This window comes from Passer montanus, unplaced genomic scaffold, assembly GCF_014805655.1.
Source record: "Passer montanus isolate IOZ18808 unplaced genomic scaffold, ASM1480565v1 scaffold37, whole genome shotgun sequence".
In the NCBI taxonomy this organism is placed as follows: domain Eukaryota; kingdom Metazoa; phylum Chordata; class Aves; order Passeriformes; family Passeridae; genus Passer; species Passer montanus.
In genome coordinates, this window is record NW_024368485.1 from 8740429 (window position 1) to 8760674 (window position 20246).

Genomic DNA, 20246 nt, shown 5'->3' on the forward strand with positions numbered 1-20246 from the left:
ATACTCCTTCCAGCCTTGCTCAGCCCCCAGGTTCCAGCAGCATTGGTCATATCTCGTTGGATTCATTAACTTTTCAAAGGCTGGTAGACCTTCCTGGTGTTTAATCTGCAACATGGCTGCAGTTTGGTGATACCAGTGCCTCTCTTCTCTTTTCCCAGTGGGTGTTGGTTAGCTTCCACAGCCTGGTTAAATGTTATTCATTCCCAAGTGCCACACATCTGCTCCTCTGGGTCTTTAAATATCCTGCTGCTGCTGGTATGCTCCATACCTTTAGGGCAGGTCTGGAGTTGGCCTTTCTGTAAAAGGTTACTCCACCTGTTTGACTCCAGTGCTTAGGAAATCCAGAGTCCTCTTTCCCACAGTGCTTGTGACTCAGCAGTGTAGCTGCCCTCAAACAGAATTACTTGTCCAACAACTTAAAATGCTTTGCAAGCATTAATGAATTAAGTCTCCCAGTGTCTTGAGATGGAGAGTATTAGTGATAGGTAAAGCAAGGCAGAGCATGAATCATGTGCAGAAGCGCATTGCAAACCCTCTCCCTTGCAGCCCTCAAAGAAATGTTGAGCTCAGTGAAATCCCCCTAAACTTATTTAGTCTAGAATTTCCTCCTTGGAGTCGCATCTCTTGCTTTTTTTCTCTGGACTGTCAAGAGCCCAGAGACCCAGTGGCCCCTTGAGCCAGTGCACGGAGCAGTGAGAAGCAGCAGAGCACGTTGCCTGCAGCCTGAGCATCTCTTCAAGATGTTCCCTTCACTACGGGCACAGCAGGGTGCAAACTGCTGCATGTGCACAGGGCCCTGAACTGCAGTTGCTTGGAGCAGCCAGAGACCAGTGCACATCAAATCCCTGCTGCAAGGCTCTGCCTGCACGTCTCACAAGGTGTGGAGCCGACGTGTCTTCCTCTGTGGCTGCTGAAGAACTTTTCAGCGTCTGGCACTGGGCTTTTTACATTGCGTAAAGTTACTTCCTGCTAATCTTCCTATTCCGACATAATTAGATCACATCCACGTTAGAAGCCCTTACAGACATCGAGTGTGCCAAAGCCCAGCGTTACAGGCAGTGCTTCAATTCAACCTTTGGGCCTGAATCAGCTCCCTAATACAGAGCTGCTCATTGAGGCCACTGGGAGATTGCCCAGGACTTCGGTGGGACCAGGATCACAGCCTTTAGAGGGAGTGTCTGGCTTACGAGGGTCAGGTGTCGTGAAGTCAATTCTTTGTGTGAGGAAAGTTGTAATTTCCTTTTAAAGCTCGGTGACTCATTGAGCCACGGCTGTGAACAATCCCACAGGATTTCCTTAGATTTGTGATACCTGAAGGTAAGCTTGGAATGGCGCCCCTGGAAAAGTTCTTCGTTCAGGGACCTGATGCATCTCCTTTTCAAGTCGGTGACTAAACTTTTGTTTACTACTGTAATGCAGACCAAGACAGTTGCATAATCATAGGGCATTGACACTGCATCAGCCTTCTATAAACCAGTTAAAGGACTACTAGAAAAGAATGTTGACATGTGGAATCTGTGGTCCTAAAGAATTCATAAAGCTCAATGAGCTCTTTTCACAGCAAACGAAGAGGCTAAAGGAGCCCTTTGTTCCTCCAGATTTTTATAAAAGTAGTTTTGCTCCTTGAAATTAGCCAATAAAATAAATTTGCTGCAGTTTTAGATGTAAGCCTGGACAAACTGAGTGGAAGAGTGAAATTTCATCCTCTCGGCTAATCCTTTATCTAGGAGTTAAGCTTCCCTGTTGCAAGGAGAAGGACGTATCGCCACAGTCAATCACGGATGAGTGAGCTTTCAGATAAGGCCTTTCCTATAATACACCCACAACACTTCATTTTCCTCTGGCTGTTCTGGAAGTGACCTGCCCACTTGGGCGAGTGTCGCGGAGCAGAGATAGGGACCGCGCCGTGCTGCTCGGCTGACACGCATTTCGGAGCAACACATTCCAGCAGATGAACCCATTTGCACAGTTGAGTGATCTAAACTTAGAAAGCTAATTTCTCTAATTACAAAGTGAGACTGAACTCCTGTAAAGCTTTTCATCACCTGAGTGGAATGGGAATTGCGCTTCCATAATCACTTAATGCTTAGAAACTAATTAGGAAGCGTTTTGTGGGGAAGCCACACCCGGTGTTAGACTATTTCACAAATGGAGCAGGGGAGAAACTACCACTGATGAGAAAGTTGAGCAAGTGGCAGAGGTTAGGAGAAAAAGCACAGTTTACCCAGCACTGAAGAGTGCATTCCCACTTCCATGAAAGCTTCAGTTCTTCCCAGTCAGGCAATTTCTTAAAGCCATGTCTTCAGACAAGCTTTCCAAATGTGACAAAAGATTTTGGAGAAGAAGACGCTCTAGTAACCAGAGCCCCAAATCCAGTCTGCTGCCACAAGCCCTTACTTTCCCCTTTCCCTGGAGTGTGTTGCTTAAGACAACTAAAATTTCAAAGCTGTGCTGTGTTTGTTGTGCATGTGCATTTTGTCACTGTGAAATTCCCGCCTTAGTTTTTCTGTATGTTAGAAATGTCTCATTCCCCAGAGTGAAAGTGAGGCACTAAATCTATTTCAGAGGATACTCAGAGAACGATTAAGAAGTCTGGGGTACTAAGAAATTACTGCAGTGAGAACCAGTAAAGTCCTTGAAAGAGTTAAAGCTGTAGTACCAAAAAATACATCTGTTGTAGAGCCTTTATGTTTTATCCAACTGTAATTAAGTGAATCCATAACATTATTGCTTTCTGTCACAGCTTAAAATTGGGACCTTACTCCATTCCAGAGAATAGTGCTGTTTCTCCTTCAGTTTCCTTTATTTATATGCACATAAAACCTGCTCTCTGGTTGTTTCTCTGTTAACCCTTCAAGGATCAGATACCTCCACATTAACCTGTGGACCCAACTGCTTTGTCCTTCACTTATCCTTCCCAGGGGTGGGATTCCTGTGCAGCTGTGATTTGATCTCAAATCCCCACTTTCTAAAAGCAGGGAAGAGCTGAGACCACGGTTTTAGATCTGGGTAGGGGTACAGCTTATCAAGGTGGAGTAGCTCCCAGTAGGTGCAAAGACTGTGACACTGAGCAGTGCTGGCACGCCTGTCACAGACAAGATCACACTTTCATTCGATAAGCAGCAACCTCGGCTATTCCTGTCAAAGAGGCTGCGCTGAAACCTGGGCTGAGCCCCATCTCCAGTGAACAATGGGGTGCATTCAAAGAGCTCCAAGTTTCAAGTAGTGTTTTCCTCACAGCTTTCTGCAAAGGTGCTTTGAGCCAATTTTGTTGAGGAAGTGCTCAGACCAATATTCATTTGCTTGTCATGACAGCATCAAAATGCTGAACTTCTCTTCTCATGCAGATTGTTTTAATTGTTAATTGCATGTGAAAGTATGTGTTCAATATGTTCTCAATCACAAATTAGCCTGTAGGTGCAAGACTGAAGTACACAGGACTGTCATTTAGCTAAGGAAACGTCTAAAGAGAAGAGAGCTGTGATTAGCAGATTTAAATTTGAGTGTACAGTAAATGACTTATTGCCTTTGCCTGCCATCATTCCCCACCTGATCTAATATTCTGGGCCTTGACTTTACGTATTCCTGCATGGGGAATAAAGGAAGTTGTTTCATTTGGCCTGAAGAAACTTTTAAAGATATTAAGATTTCTAAAATCCAATTTCAGCCCAAAACAGATGTGCCTAAATCAAGAAACAAAAACTTTAGTTTAGGGATGTGTTTAAGTAACTTGCTGCAGTGGCCAGTGGGTTGGGCCACAAAGTTCACTGCATGGGAGTGATGCTGCTGATCTACAGGGGAAGCCCTTTCCTCAGGGAGCTAGGGATGTGCACAGTGGTCTGTTTTTACCTCATCCCTTGGCACTGCTGACTCCCTGGTGGAAGGAGCCTTTTTGCATCAGCTAAATGTTTTTAGATAAAGCACAGGCCACAGCAGGTGGCTGGTGTCCTTGGTAGTACAGATAAAAACAAGGGGAGAAAAAAATGTCTTTCTCTGTGTTCATTCTTTACACACGAATGAAAAAAAGCCTCTTGACCATTCTGCGTGTCACAACAGTGCTACTACCTGCAGATGTGTATTGAGGACTTTTCTGTCAGTGATCTTGCAGCTGGAGATCTGACAGGACTGGGTGTTAGAGCCAGCAGCATTTGGAAGAGTCAGAGTTTGCACTGATTTGTGAGTTTTGGTGTTGAAAATTCTGCATTTTGGACAAGATTTGTATCTAACACCGTTCATCACTTGAGATTCTTCTAGTCCCACTCTGGAGTTAGCTGTGGTCAAAATGCTTGCAGCTTCCAGCAGGGTAGTGGAAAATAGAGCAAATGAGAAGGACTGGAATAAGAACAGTCTAGGGGCATCGGGGAGAGGTGGCAAATATAGGGACTTATTCTTGAGAGTCTGAGCAAGTGCAGCTCCCGGTCACCCTGCCTCTCTGGTTAAAGGTTTGTCTTTGCTTTTTCCACAGTACCTGGAAGGTTTTCCATTCCTGCCTCCCTGACAGCTGTTTTGTCTCACCAGGTTTTCAAGCACAGGGGAAATGATTTTCTCTTCAATTGCTCCTGATCTCAGCCCTGAGGCTGGACCACTCCAGGTGGGGTGAAGGACATCCCTTATTTGTGGCACTGTGGCAGCAGGACAGCTTGGTGAAGACCTGAAAGCAAAGGAGCCTGGCTGTAGAATTGGACCCTTAAAACCAATTAACTTCTTTGAAGGTAATGGCATTACCCAGTGTGCTCCAGCTTTCTGTCTGAAAGGGGCCACAGACTCTTGTAGGTCCACAATCTGTGTGTTGCCCTGAACTGTAGGTTTTTTTCCTATATATAATGATGATTTTTATTTACTGTGGCAGAGAGGAACGAATGAGGATCTGCCACAACTTGAATAGGAGCAATTCCACACCTGTCCCTTTAACTGCACATTTGTGGTTGGCTGCCTTTTATTGTCCTCCCTGCTGTGGGGCAGCATGTGTGAGTGTGTGTGTGTGTGTGTGAGTGTGAGTGTGTGTGTGTGTGAGTGTGTGTGTGTGTAAGGATTTCCTAAGTGGCCACTTTACCCCTCATCTCGCTGCTCCAAGCAGTGGCTTCCGTCTCCTCCTTTCTCTCCAATATTTATTGGAAGCACGTGCTAAGGAATCTGTGAGCCTGCAATGCTAATGACTGCGTGGCATGGAGCGGGGCAGCAGATGCAAAGGGACAGGCACGTTTCCTAATGAGGGACTCTCGAGACCCATCTGTTGAGTCTCGTGGGCCCTCAATGCAGTTTGCTGCCCGAGGTTGCCAGTGGAGGTTTCTTTTCTCTGATGCTTTCAGTTCTCAACAAGTGCAATCCTGTATAGAGCAGCATGTCATGGGGTTAGGTTTTGTTGTTACTAGCAGATAATGTGACTTTGAAAGGAACGCCCCTGCCCCAGCTGAAAGGAGGATAACCCTCCTCTACCCCCTTCCTTCTCATCCTTCTTGCTCGGATCAATAACAGGTCCCTAGGCACAAAGCCTGCATTCTTTTATTCTCAAATTAGAGCAGCTGCAGCAGCACCACCACAGCTCATTGGAAACCTATTAGCTTTTGAAAGACTTAATCCAGTTTGAAAATAACTAGTGTTTCTCAATCCTTCACGCACTCACTCCCGTAAGAGTTCTTAGGCCGCATTGACAGCGGACCGGGCTTATTGTTATAATAACCTGCATCTCTCGCGTGTCCCAGAGGGGCATCAAAGAAGGCAAAATGTCAGTTTCCCAGCTTCACAGGGCCTAAGAACATTGGATTTACTCTGCCATATCACACCCTCTCACTGAGCTCTGCCGCCTACCATCCTGCCTTCAATGGTGACTGATGTCTTGTGATTCATTCTCCAATTTCATAGTTTTTAAGGCCAGAGGGGCTATTATGATAATCTATTTGACCTCCTGCACAACACATTAGAATTTCATCCTCAATGGGATAAAAGCTGGGAGCTGTTGGATTCTTTGATGTGGCTCTGCTGGGCAGCAGTGGAAATTTGGGGTTTTCTGGGGGTACTCTGCTGTAAGGGAAATGTGGGTTATTTCCTTTTTATAAAGCACCTGAAACACAGAGCTTTGTGGGTGCATATGCAGCAAATGCCTTGCTTTGGAGGTAGGGGAGCTGATTTTACTTGGAAAGAACTTGCTCCCCTGTCTTGATTTCTTGTTTAGCTTCTATATCTCCCCTTTACTCAGGATCTCCCTGCAGAAGAAGCACTTCAAGCTAATTATTCTCATTTTAAAGGTGGGGGTCTGAGCTTCAGAGATGTTTAGGCCTTAAATGCCTTGTGAAGACCATTGCAGTGAGGAAATAGAGTTTTCTTGAACAGGATTCTCAATTTCATGCCCCAAGTCACACTGGAAATCTGTAGAAGATGAGGGAACTTGTTTTCTCATTTTTCTTGAGTCACAGCCTAGTGTGCTTGCAGGGACATCTTTCTCTGCTCAGACTTTTCCTGTACTGTGCCAGCCCTCAACCTTTCCTGTAAGTGCTGCCAACTGTTATCATTAGTGTTGGTACAGATATTTTGCCAGAGGTGGCTGGGGTGGGACCACCAACTGATTCCCAAAGGCCACTGAACAGCAACAGCTTTTGATTTCTGCTGACCTGGACCAGATTCAGTGTGGTGACCTAGAGCTAAGGGGCTCAGTATCTCATTACTAATCCCTTGAGCTAGCCAATTCCTTCCACCAAGTCAATGTTTTCTAAAGTGTTAAAAGACTTTTCCTGCCTGCCTGCCCATTAAATCCTGCTCTTCTGTCCGTGTCCTTGGATCAGCCTAATCACTGAAGTGGATCAGTTTCAAGTCTTAATGATGCAAGCTGTGGTCCTGACAATGCAGAAGATGGCAGGCAGCACAGCTGAGCAGGCTCTGCTCGGGGCTGGGCTTTGGGGTAGCCCTGATGTGCTGCTTTTGTAGTGCATTGCCAGCTGGGACACAGGGGTTTTCCTGCTTTTAGCTTATTTATCTGAGGTTTACCGTTTAGGTGTGCTTCTGGACACTTCTAATTAAACAAGGATAGAAACCATGTGTTTTCCTGGATTGTCCATTGGCATTGCTTTTTAGGTGCAAGTAATAATTTTCTTTTGTGATATTTTAATCTGCTCACTTTCCTAGATGTGGAATTTGGCTTTGGAGAAAGAACTATATGGAACAGCAACACTGTTTAATGCATCTTTATTATTAAAGTCTTATATCTTAGAGATGCAGAGAAATGTGTTTCAAGAGAGCGTGTACAGAAAACCACATTAGAGTCAGCAATAGCCTCATCCACATACACCTAGCAGGAAACAGCTTCCATTTGCTCAATTTTAGATTGAACACAGAACAGTTTACAAGTGCATATATGTGTCTCCTCTTACAGCAAAGCTTCTTCATAATTTTTATAGACATTGTATTTAGACTTCATAATTCAATAATTTATATTCATAATTCATATTCATAATTCCTATAATTGTGGGCATACACATTGCTCCATGCATATTATTTTTTCTCCTTGTATTTTTATATATAAAATATAAGGAGGAAATCTGTGTGAAAAAGGGAAGTCATTCTCAGGTATTACTTATTCCTGGTAACAGTTTTCTTAGTATTTACTTTGGTAAAATGGACATGGCTGTGTTTTTCTGAGGAATCTTTTTCTTCTTGCAGAGTAGGAACACTTTTCCCACTGCTTATGTGCACACAGGCACTTGAATACGAATTTCCCTCACCAATTTTTTCTTAAAACAAGAATTATTCATAGAGAGCAACTCAGCCTTTGACTGCTTGTAATAGACCAGGCTGCAGATGAGAAGAGCCTCAGTCTCCTAGGTTCTGCACTTGCTCTTCTGAAAGGAGCTCAGTATCCACTGAGTGATACTAAGCACATTTTACTTACTTACTTTTAGTCAGTGGATCAGGATACTCTAATTCTAGGCTATCTCATTAAGAATCTTCCCAAAATAGTTAATTAATCTCCAGAATCTCGGGGTGTTGCTCCTTTTTAGTAGTGGTGATGTCAGTTAATGCTGTGTTAGCATTTGAAACCAAGTTCTGAAAGTGGAGCTTGACATGGAGGCCCATGCCTAGTAAAGACACAGAAGCAGAATCTGACAGTGCCCTTCCTCTCGCTAGCACTTTGTTTATGTGAATTGTTTCCCAAGTTAACTCCTGTGGCCTAACCCCAAAGAAGAGAAGATCTAATCTCTAATTGTCCTCTGGGACCATCCCTGCAAGGTCCTTGAAGAATATATCCTGTTTCCCAGTCAAAGAGTCAATCCAAGGATGTGTCCTGGCTTCTCTTCTCATTTGAAGATTGTTTACCTGTTATTTGTGAACTGTGTTTTGTCTATGGACTATTCCTAGTGCGGTCTCATTGTGATGCTTGCTAGAGAAGGAGGAAGGATTAAAATGGCACAGACTTCAGATTCAGCATCACATATTCCATGCAGAAGGATTTGCAGCCATTTTGCAATTGCACCAAAGTCCAATCAACCCTTGGAGGCTGCAAGAATTCTGCCATTGGTGGAAGACAGATTGGGTCTGTAATAAAGAAATGTTGAGAGAATTCCTAATTACCTGCTCTGATAATGCTTTAGAGCAGCATGGTATATGTTAGTGGGTATCAGATGTGACACAAAACATTGAACATTTCAGGATGATGCTAAAATGAAAGCAATTCAAGGATCAAATTATGTATGAGTGTCAATATTCCAACCCAGCTGTAGCAAACAGAATGCTCTCATTTATGCCAGCTGGGATTACAGTTTGGACATTTTATTAGAGTATGAAGTGGTCACTTATTGTTCAAAGAGATTTTTCCTGAAAGGAAGGCAACCTGGGCTGAAGAGGTGAAAGCACCGAGTTATGTTCATTTGGATTAAAAATGGGTATTTTGAGCCAGCGAAGCGTCAAAATAAGCTTCAAAATTCTCAAACCAAACAGTTTTCCTTTTGGTAGCCGAAAAGGAAACTGCACATCCAGGAGGAATGTAGATCAAAGCTAACTCTGCAAATGATGCAGAAACACATAAAATAACAAACAAGGGTGGTGGGAAGAGGAGAGCTTTTGTAAGGAGATAGGTCTGTTCATGTTACACTGAAACCAAAGGCAAGATTGCTAAAGAAGATACGGGAGAGGGGTATATAGGGGGTATAGATTTTTCTCCTCAGAGGAATTTTCCAGCCTGTTTTTGCATCTCCATTGTATTTGCAAAGTTACAAATAAGGGGCATAGTTAGCAGCAGATCTCACTGATACAAACTTTTGCCTTTCACCATCTTATCTTATCTCTTACTTTCCTTCTCTCTTTAGTTTTCCCTGAGCCTCCCTCTGCCAAAGTCTGTGGCAAAGCATGTTTGTTTCCCTGGTCACCCCCAATTCTCTTAAAGCACATCATTGGGTCATCCTCCATAACTAAACTTACAATATGTAGGTAGTTTAGCTTTCATAGTTGCAGAACAGAACAATTCTGAATGTACCTACTATTAGCTGTTTACATTGGAATGCATTTGTTTATGATTTTATGTATGAGAGTGCAAATCTACCTCAGAGCTGTTTTTAATAGAAAAAATAATCTTGCTAAATACTTTTAAACTCCTTGTTTCACTTACGTGTAAGTGACTACGTTGCTGCAATAACCAGTTTTAAAAACAGAATTGGTAGGGATGTGGCAATTGTTGCAATTAAGTAATTCTTCAGATGAATGCCTTGTCCAGTCCTTTCTTGGAGGCATCTTCATGAAGTGATGGGCATGTCATTCCTGATCACCTCAGGGTTTTGTTTCACAGAATTCTCCATACAAGAGGAAGGACCTTGCAGAACGGAGAAAGGTTTTTTGTCCAACAGCCAAGAGGAGTTGGGATTTTGGGGACAGCTGTGCTCCCTGCTGTGGATTTTGCAGCCGTCTCCATTTCCCTTTTGGGTTGCCAGCTCTTTCCTTGTGCGAGAGGTCATTTATTTCATCGAGGCCAGAAGGTGGAAAGGCAACATTTCTTCATCAGTCTCATTTCTTTACACAGAGAAAGTGTCTCTTACCTTTCTTCCCCCTCTCTTTCCTCTGTAGCCACACACATTTTGAAAGCACCCTGGTCCATATTGCTAGAGTAGAATGGGTTCCTAGGGCTCTGTAGATTCAAGGACAGGGCATAAACTAGATTTACACTGCCTGGTAGTTGGAAAGATTTTATTTCCCTTTTTTTTTAGGTAGACAGCCCCTTCTCTCTCTGCTGAGTGGAGCAGTCTTTCATCAGGAAGGGCAGGCCCCACTGCACCCATCCTGTGCAGATCACTGGAGCCACATTTCACCCTCCCATCTTCCCCTGGGCGGTGCACAAACGATGCCTGTTCCTCGTAGAGAGGTCAGGGGACTGGAGGAATGCTGCTCTTCTGAAGACTCTCGCTGGGATAGCTTAGGGGTGGCTGGAAAACAATGTTTTCCCACTGTACCTATTAGGGCTTGTTTGCACCAGAGATTTCCTCTAGCAATGTTTCATTTCTCCAGGACTCCGGAATTGTTTGCCTGTTCTTTGAACTTTTTTTTTTTCTAAGTGGCCACTTTTAGCCTGGATGGAGACCAGTGAAAGTTTGAGCTCTGTATCCAGGGAAGCTCCTCTCTGCGTGAGCACTTGACCAGTGAATAGGCTCCAAGCCTAGGAGTGCCAGACAAAGGGACAGCCTGCAGCAAAAGGGATGTTTGTACTGTGGCCACAGTAGGCTTCCTTAAAAATAATAGCCAAGGTAAACACTATCAATTCACAAGTTAGATGCTTGTGAAAAACCACCAGCCCATTTGCTAACCCATCAAGAAGGGAAATAAGACTTGACAGTTCGCTGTGCTGTGATTCTAAGCATGATGTTTCCCTGAGAAAGAGTGCCTGTGCTGCTGTGAGTGCTCTGCAGCCACTGATGGCAAGGGATTGGGAAGATTTGTTGCTGCCCAGAAGTTTGTACATGGGTTGGTTTTAGGTTGTTTAAACCTATCCACATCAAGTGACAAAATGGAAAGCTGTCAGACCTGACCTGGCAAAATGGAGCTGGCATTCCAAAAAGAGTATGTCCATTCTGTGACTTCTGTTTTTCTACTTAAATGTGGTCTTTATGTTTGTGACTTCAGGTAGCAAAAAATGTGGGATGTTTTGTTGAAAGAGGATTAAGCCCAAGCCCAAGTTAGCTTTGCCAGATTTATTCCCAAGGAGATGCCTTCCAAATACAGAATAAATTCCAATGTGTGACTTGCTTCATTCTTGGTAGGTATATGGGCAGGAGATCTGAAATGTGGACAGAACTCTGCATCCAGTAGCTAACTGGGTGATCCTGGTCACCAGAGGAGGATATGCTGGCCTTGCCCAGTTTTAGGAGGAAGTTCATTGGGGGGAGGATGTAAGTTGAAGAGACCTTGATGAAAGGCATGGGGTAGACCAGCTCTAAAGCAGACTGGACAGTTTCTGAGTAATTTTATACAGAGTATTTCAAAGTTTCTAGTAAATCTCTCACTGAGTCCAAGAGGTTTTTTATGTCCCAGTGTTTAGCTGGCCTCAGATATATGGGAAGTGACCTTGGAATTTTTTTAAGGACAGCAAACAAACAGCTTCAAGTACGATTGTTGTGTTTTGCACTGATAACTGGGATCAGAAATTAACAACATTAATCAGGAGATAATCCTTAGTCCATAAAACTGAATTTAAGCAGCTGAGGCAGAAAAGTGGCATAGAGAGATAAAGTAAATCAAAGTGAGTAAGAAAACCTGCTTAGGAATAAGCACTTAGCCTGGACCGTACACAAAAACAATCCAGGCAGGAAATGAAATATATACTTCACCATGAAACTGAAGACATCAATTGTCTGAGGGTCTTTTGCTGAAATACCTCACTGTGTGCAAGGCTTTCAAGGCTGGTCTTTCACTCCGGTGACTCAAACATTGTTGATAAACATAGCTTGAAAACTGATCCAAATGGACCTCTGGGGTCTTTATTTTGCACACTTTTCATCAGGACCCAGCTTTCTAAAATGCATGATTAAATATTTGATAACTTTGACCACGATTAATACTGATTAGTCTTTAATTCAAGGTTTTTATAAAGTAAGTAAACAATTTCCCCCAAACTTCCAGAGACTCAAAAGTCCATAAAGATCCTTAAGAATTAGGAACAGCTGCTTTTACATAAGTGCTAATATAGCTATTGCTTTTATTACAGTGTGGTTCCTTCACAGTGTCTCTTATGCTTACATATGTTAGCACAAGAGTCATATTCTCACTCAAAATAGTCATTGGTGTTTTGGCAACTAAAAGCTATAATCATAAAAAAAATTTGTATAAGCAGCATTTTCACAATTCAAGTCCTGCTTTTGAGAGATTTCTGACAACTCTTAGCTTGAAAGGGACCATTTTTAAACAAGGAAAATGCTGTTAATATCACCATTCTATAGAGAAGTCAGTGACATAAGGAGGAAGGCAATAGAGAAACACAAACACTACTGGATAAGATATCCAGTGTGATAACATTTGCTGGTATTGGTCAGTATAAGGAGAAAATAAGTTAGAAAACAATTAATTATTTTCCTAAATTAAAAAAGGATGCCAAGCCTTTTGTTAGTCATTTGGATGAGAGTCACAGGACTTGATAACCCTGTAGTTGTACCTTGTCATAAATAACACTAATTCACAGTGAAGTGCAGCATTTGTGGTTTCCCAGTTGTTTTTCTGGCAGAGAGTTCCACGGATTATTTATTCATCTTGAGACTTTTCTTAAATCACTTAAAAATATAATCTTTCTATTCCATTGACAGAACCTTTGTCTTTTGTCAGGAGAGAAGGATGCAGAGGGCACAGCTGTCTGTATGTTTAATCTGTTGTGGAACTCTCACATAATTTTCTTTAATAATCATAATCCCAGTGTTCTCAGCCTTTTTTTCCCAGACATTTCTTTAAGCTTCCTGGGCACTTCACTTGCCAGTCTCTGCATCCTCCTTGTTTCTGCTCTTCTCCCCTTCCTGTGGATTCAGGATTTCAGACAAGGAACTTATGTATGGACACTACTGTCCTAAGAGAGTAATAAAATGTATACTAAATGCCCACATATTATAAACAACTGTCTAGACAAGACTTTGCAACACTTATCTCATCTTATGGCTCTTAGTTTTTAGGTTTTAGGCTTTTAAAGAACAAGTATAGTGAATTCTGTTGCTAAGACAGTGATGGCTTGGCTGAGCCAGGTAGGTGTTTTATGCTTCTACTACTTAATAATTATGTCTGAGTGAAAAATAAAGGTATTGAAATAACAGAAGAGCTGCAGCACTGAGCGTGACTTTTCAGCCTGAGCACGATCTTTCATATTGCTGCTGGAGGTAAATTCACAGTGAGTCATAGCGTGGTGGTACTGGAAATCTGTTGGTTCAGGCCTGTGGTCTTCTACACGATGATCACATTACAATGTAAAAGTTTCCTGTACATTTGGTATCTAATTCTGGAGTACGTGTTTCAGGAAGGCTTTCACTCTCCGTATTTCAGCGTGTCTTGCTGCTGACACTGAGCACTGAGCAGTGTGAAAGGCTCATGTCAGGGGATCTTGGTCTGTGGTGAAAGAACAGGAACAAGTCCAGTACACACAGAGCAATTGCTTTTGTTTACTGAGTCAAAGCTGCAAAACCATAAAGGGAGCAAAAGCTGAAATCAAGGGACATAGAAATAATGGAGTGGGAATGGAAAGGAGAATCAGCATTTGAGGGTTCTTCTGTATGAAGCAGAGATCTGGGTTCCAGAGACGGGGGAAAGACGCAGATCATTCTTCCAAAACTTTTTGATGCAAGGACCCCTTCTTTTAAGTTTGGATTTGAGGCTCTTGGAGTGGAAAAGATTATTCATCAGCAGGTATTTCTCAACACCTCCCTCTCAACTTTCAGCCTGGTTCATCAAAGCTAAAAAGTGGCTTTGCATGATAAATTTTCTCTTAGACTGCCAGCTGAAGCCAGGGTCCTCTGCTGTAAGAGAGAAAAGCTTTGTTGCAGGAAGAACTTTCTTAGATTTTATTCTTAAAAAAAATGCACTCAACATTCCTGATGGGGACTTCTCACTTATTGGAAGCTACTGCTTTATTAAAAACCCTTGGTCTTTTAGAGCATTTTAAAACATACTGTTAGGAAATGCTGTATTGCTGTGGGGCATCTGGCTTGTAATCAGTCAATCCTTTCAGTCTAACTCTTCTGTCATGACACCGACCCAGAGCATGCCTGGTGTGGTTCTGGGGAGCCATGTGCCTTATATGTCCATTGCAACTTGCAGGAGGTCAAGTAGGGGGAAGCCAAAGGATTTGTGCAAATGGTGGAGCCAAGCAGAAGGTCAGGGATGGCATTTTGTGGCCATGGGAAAGAGACAGCTCTTCCTCCTGGGTCGGGATGAGTCTCCGTCAGTGCCGAGTCCCAAAGACTCACGGGGCTTCCATGGCTGGCACCCAGTGTTCTTAATTTTGTGGTGAATAAGAGCCCTGAAAGCACATAATTTAATCCGCCTGAAGATAATTGTTGAAATAAATAGTTCTCTTGTTTAAAGAATAAATCTTCTGCAAGTTTCAAGAGAGCCTACAGCACTGCTGATTTTAATCATTACTCTGCACAGGGAAGTGCCTATACGGCTTCGTGTTTCCAAACCAGCAGTGCTGCTATTAAAAAGCCAGGCTTGGATTGAGAAGCTGTCACAAGTCAGACTAAGCTTTTTTGGGGATTCCTGGATTCCCAGCTGAACGAGAAGAGGCCTGGTGAGCAGAGACCCCACTTCCCTGTGTGGATTTACCTCAGCAGTGAGCTGCCCTGCCGCTTGGTGCCTCAGTTAGGGTGTCCGAAGGCAGGGTTGTGTGGCCAGCACTCTGGTTCTGTGGCACTGCTCTGCATTCTGGAGGGGAGGGGTGCTCCAGGAAAGATGGGTATTTGGGGTTTTCTGGTGCTGCTGGGATGTTGCTGGAATACGGGCTGCGTATGACAGGAAATGTGCTGTGGTGTGTCAGGCCGTGCCACAGACAGCGATTCCAGTCAGCGGTGGGTGATTTTTATCAGACCGCCCTGTGGTCACCCCGTGGGCTCCCCAGGGCTCTGCTGGGCAGCTGCTCCTCTATAGCATCTACTGCTTTGGTTGAAATTTTTTAGGGTTTGTCTGGTCCACAGGGGATTTTTTTTTGAGGGTGTGAAAAGGATTGGTTTGGGTGAGACGCATTCTAGCAAAGCAGGAATTACCCTGGTCAGCTGAGGTCTGCCGAGTCTTGCTTCACTAAACCTCCCTGTCCTGCATCTGGGAGCTGTGCTGGGCAGAGGTGGTTCCCTGCAGAGGCAGGATGTGGGTTGGAATGGCCCACTAAGGTGTTCCAACCAGGGATGAGGTAGGATTTGGATACACTACAGCTTCTTTCGAGGCTTGAGGGTTCAATTAGCTCTTGGCAATTTAGTGGCTCCTATGACTGCACTCTGGATTCCCTGGCTGGCTAGTTAAAAGGTGTCCTGCTAATTTATGATACTTAAGTTAAATAACAGAGAATTTGGGCCATTTGTGCATTAATCCATTATGGATTGCAGGCAGGTTCCGGCTACTTAACCATTTCCAGTAGCTGAACACCACAGAAAGTTGTTGATGCTGATAAAAAACCCATATTTCTGTTGAGTGTTTTTCCTTTTTTTGGAGTTCACTTGAAGATTTTGTCTTTGGGAGAAAATCTAGGAGGAATGGACACTGCTCTGGTCCTTTCTGTTGCAAAAAATCCCATTTCTCCAAACTGGGAAGTACTTACTGCTCTTCTGAAGCTGATTGTATTGCTAAAAAAGTAATTCATACGGGGTTTGGCACAGCAGCATTTGAATGGTTTTAAGTGGTTGGAAATTAATTCACTGTGCCATTTAAGCTATTTTGAAAAAGAGATCTAGCTAAATTTTATTTTGGTTGTATTTTGTACAAAATGTGTGTCTTACTGGAACCAGATATATTAATTTTATGCTAGGCTGATGCACACCAGTTAAAAGTGTGCCCTCTGGCACATGGAGTTGAAAGCTGAGGGTTTTCTCAGGCACAGACTCCACCAAGTCCCCTCAATTCGAGGTACTCCAGCTGCTGGCTTTGTTAGTGTGTATAAGAGATATGGAAACACTGGGTCCCAGTGCCATTTCTGTCAAGTCATCAAGCCTTAGAAATTGCTTTTGTGTGAAGCAAAGTATTTGTTAGATATTATCAGACAGGATCTTACTGTGCAGTAAATCAGAGTTTGTTAAATTCTTAAATATCATAGAATGGTTTGGTTTGGTGAGGAATCTTAAAGGTTACATAGTCAAACCCCCTTGCAAGGAGCAGTGACATCTTCAACCAGATCAGGTTGCTCACAGCCCCCTCCAGCCTCACCTTGAATGTTCCCAGGGAGGGGCAAGCACAGCTCCTCAGGACAAAATGTGTCAGTATTTCACCACCCTCACTCTAAAAAATGTCTTCTTTTTATCCAGTCTAAATCTACCCTCTTTTACTTTATAGGTGAGCATGGGCTATGTTTAACTCCAAAAGTGGTGAGGTTGTAGACAGTATGTAATGAATTGTTTTACTGTGTCTGCTATGTTTCTTGCACAAATCACACAAGTGTCAGTGTCACAAGCACAAGGTTTCATAGGCAAAAGCATTCTTAGAAATTTTCATTTGCAGAAAATCTTGGGAGCCTTTGTCTTTGTTCAAAGTTAAAAAAAAAAAAAGTAATCAACTTAGAGCACTTATAAATCAGCGTCCAAAGAATAAATTGTAAAAGAAACAGCGTGACACTTCCATCTATCTTTAGAGGGAGGTCTGTTCAACAATACATTTCAGGTGACAAAACACAAATATGATGCACGGTGCCAAATGGAAGGAAAGAATAGACCCTCTGCTGCTGGGAATAGAAGAAAACTGTAGTAATGTGATTATGGTAATGGTCAACAAGTCATAGTCTTGTGCTTTTGTTCACTGTAATTAACTTCTTGGAATGGCACAGTCGCTTTCTCTGTGCTCATCAGATGGCCCTGCCTTTGTGCCCGCAGTCTGTTACTTCTCCTGCAGGGACTGCAAGCCTCCAAGTGCATTACTAAATGAATTCATTGCTGGAACAAAGATTCAGTAGCAGAATAGAGATTGATATCTTTTGTTGTCAGACATTCAATACCATATAGCAATCCAATTACTTAAGCTGTTTCTATCAGTCTTATTACGGCTCACTATTGAGGCATGCTTTAAAGCTGGATAATTCTGTCTTGCAAGAATGTAGTGGAACAGATTAGAGCTTTAATGAGAAGACTTTCTGTGAGCCAGGGCACTTCCATTGTATATGTTGGGATTGAGGAATCATACCTAGGCAAAGGCCTGGAGTCATTGTTGCAAAGAGTGATCAAAGGGAAGCCTGAAATGTGTACAATTGCTTTAAGAAATTTTACGGGTTATAAAAAAATAAAATAAAAACTGCCAAAGTTTCTGTCTGCTGTTCCCTATCTGTTGAGAATCTGTGCTGCACTGGGAGAAGGAAATTACTGACTGGAATTCAGGCTGTGGAAGGGATACGTCATTTTGTGTTTGAACTTTTCCTCCACTGTGCTATAGGTCGAATTCTGTGCCTAGCTGTAGCATTTTAGGAATACTGGCAGCATGGATTCAGCACAAGGCTTATTTGCATACAGCTTTCCAAGGTGGATGTTTGGAGAGGAGGGGTTTCTAGTGCACAAAGACATAGAAGGCTTTGATAACTGCAGGTAGAGGAGGAAGGATTAGACCAGCAAGTCAGCCTTGCCAGGTTTGCACCCTCACTTCTGCTCCCTGCAGCACAAAGCAGGTATGGATTGAACCCCAAGGCAGCAGAAAGCTGGAGCTGGAGTGTCAGTAAGACCTCAAAACTGAGCCTGGAGTGTAGAAGTGGAGAAAAGTTAGTTTACCATGAGAAAAAAGCAATGAATAAATCCATCTACTGAGCAAATATTTTTGAGATTGCATATGTAAATCACACCTAAGTTTGTTGTGTGAAACGCAAGCGGTAGAAGCCTGGGAGATACCAGACTGAATTTGTATGTCCAGCAAGTCAATGGGGCTGCTAGGATTTCTGATGGACTTTCTAAAATGTGATAAAACTCTTCATCTCCCTTTCAGGCCTCAGCAGAAACTCTAATTTGTGCTTTAAGTCAACACAGTGTGACCAGAAGAACCTCAGAGCTGCTGAGGTTGAAGTAAACTGGAAACACAGATTAGAGAGCTTCTGTGTGGAATACACACAGCTTGGGGTGATTCATGAGCACAAGCATTTCTCATCTTGTCTGAAATCCCCCCTGTCTAGGTCACTCTCCCTAAATAACTGAGGTATGGTTTAGTTTTTGGTGTGATAAATGCACCAAAGGTAACACTCTCTTGGAGTGAATGCAAAGCTATGTAATTTCCACAGGACAGCACTGATGTCCAACCATCTGAGGATATAGCCTATTTTTCCTGGATGCAAAAAATGGTATGATTTATAATTTCATTATAATGTGGCTGATTTTCCATTTCTTAGGGTGGTTTTACACTACCAACAGCTAAATATTTCCTCCCCAGGGACGACATTACAAAGTGTTGCCAGTGCACACATGTTGTCTGTCTGTAACATTTCCAAAGTATTATTTTAGAAGAACAGCAATTATAAAGACATTTTCCAAAGGAAATTATATTTGAGTTAGGATAAGGATGTGGGGGTGTGAACGTAAGTCTGAGGAACACCTGTAAGTTTCTCTGTGCATTTAGATCTGTTTTCAGAAAATGTTTGCATTCCTGTCTGTAGAACACAAACACTTATTTTCTTCAGCAATAAAGGTATGACCCAGTTCTGGACTGAGGCTAAACTTTATTTTGTAGCCTCAGTTGCCTGATGGGGATGGAAGTTAATGTTTTATGAGGCAAAGGAGAGCACCTGTTCATTCCAGGAACAGTTACTGCTAAGATATTTGTTTTGGGTTAGAGTTAAGATGATTTTTTGCTGAATTATCAGTTTCTCTCTCACTCAGTGGTGTAATGACCAATTAAAGATTTCAGGTGGCCTGACCTTTATTCTGCTCATTGTTGACTTGTGACAAGTGATGGCTACAGTAACTACTTTCTCACCATTTATTTACTCTATTTAGGGATGAGGCGTTTGGACTTGGGATCTACCAAGGGGAGCTTTTAATGTGCATTTTTATTTATTTTGTCTAAGTGCATAGAAACCTCCAGGACAGATACTCAGCTGGTGTAAATCAGCTTAGTTCCATTGACGTCAGTGGAGCAGCGCCAGCAGCAGATCTGACCCACTTCTTTAATCTGATCCCTTGTCCATCCCATTTATTTCAGATTACATCAGAGTGAGCAGGGCCTTACCTCATCCACCATGAACTTGAGATAGATACAACCTTGCAAGTTTTGGCAGAGGAATATCATTCCTGAGAAACATGTAAAAAGCAAGAGTACCTCCAGTCTTCTGCCATGCAGAAATTGCTTGCAGCCAGTGCCTTGACAGTCCCAGCTTTTCTTCATATGAGATTGTATGACATGAAATTCCAACTTGTTTATAAGAAATTACGTTAATTTACCACAAAACATTGACCTAGCACAGCAACTTCTCTGTGTGTGTGTGTGTGTGTGTTTGTCTAAATATCTATTAACTAATCAGTAATGTTCCTTCAGTATGCAGGATGTTCTGTACCCCTGCCGTGTTCTGTGAGTCTTCAGAAACCTCAGCATCCAGCTGTCAAGGCCATGCAGGTACCCACCTTAGACATTTCCATGGGACATCGGATTTAAGTCTACAGTCACACCTTGGATCTGGCACTTCTAACTTGTCCCTTCAGTTTGTCCTGTTTTCCAACTGTTGTTTTGCGCTTGTATCTGTTCCCTGCCATTGTCCTCTCAGATCAGGTTTGGATGATTTGGCTTAGCATTTTACTCACATCACACATGACTCTCCCAATGGATCTGATCCCTTCCACTACTAAAGTGAGCACATTAGAACGTTGGGTTTTTGGGGTTTTTTTGTTGGAGAAGAATGGAAGTGCCTGTACACAGCTGAAAAAACTATTTTCCCCTCAGTCTGAACTGCTGGTTGAACAATGGTTCAGAACTGATGGTTCTCAAACAATAATATTCAAATATTCTAGTAGCTTCCAGGGAATGTACAACATAACGTTCTTGTGCTCTCTGAGTTTTGTGTACTCAGAGAAGTTGCTTGTCCTGAAGTTTACATCAAAGTCTTTATTTGTTCCTGTCCCATAATCTTGCAGTGAATT

General features: G+C 42.8%; 1 protein-coding gene across 2 annotated transcripts in view; it reads left to right on the plus strand.

Moving 5' to 3' along the window:
* LOC120505958 (serine/arginine repetitive matrix protein 3-like) overlaps positions 1-20246 on the plus strand; it is a 30383-nt gene that overhangs the window by 2753 nt on the left and 7384 nt on the right. For both annotated transcript variants that reach the window (XR_005628384.1, XM_039716953.1), the window contains exon 2: positions 4519-4712. The gene's annotated coding sequence lies outside the window, so the exon portion shown is untranslated. The remainder of the gene's footprint in view (positions 1-4518; positions 4713-20246) is intronic.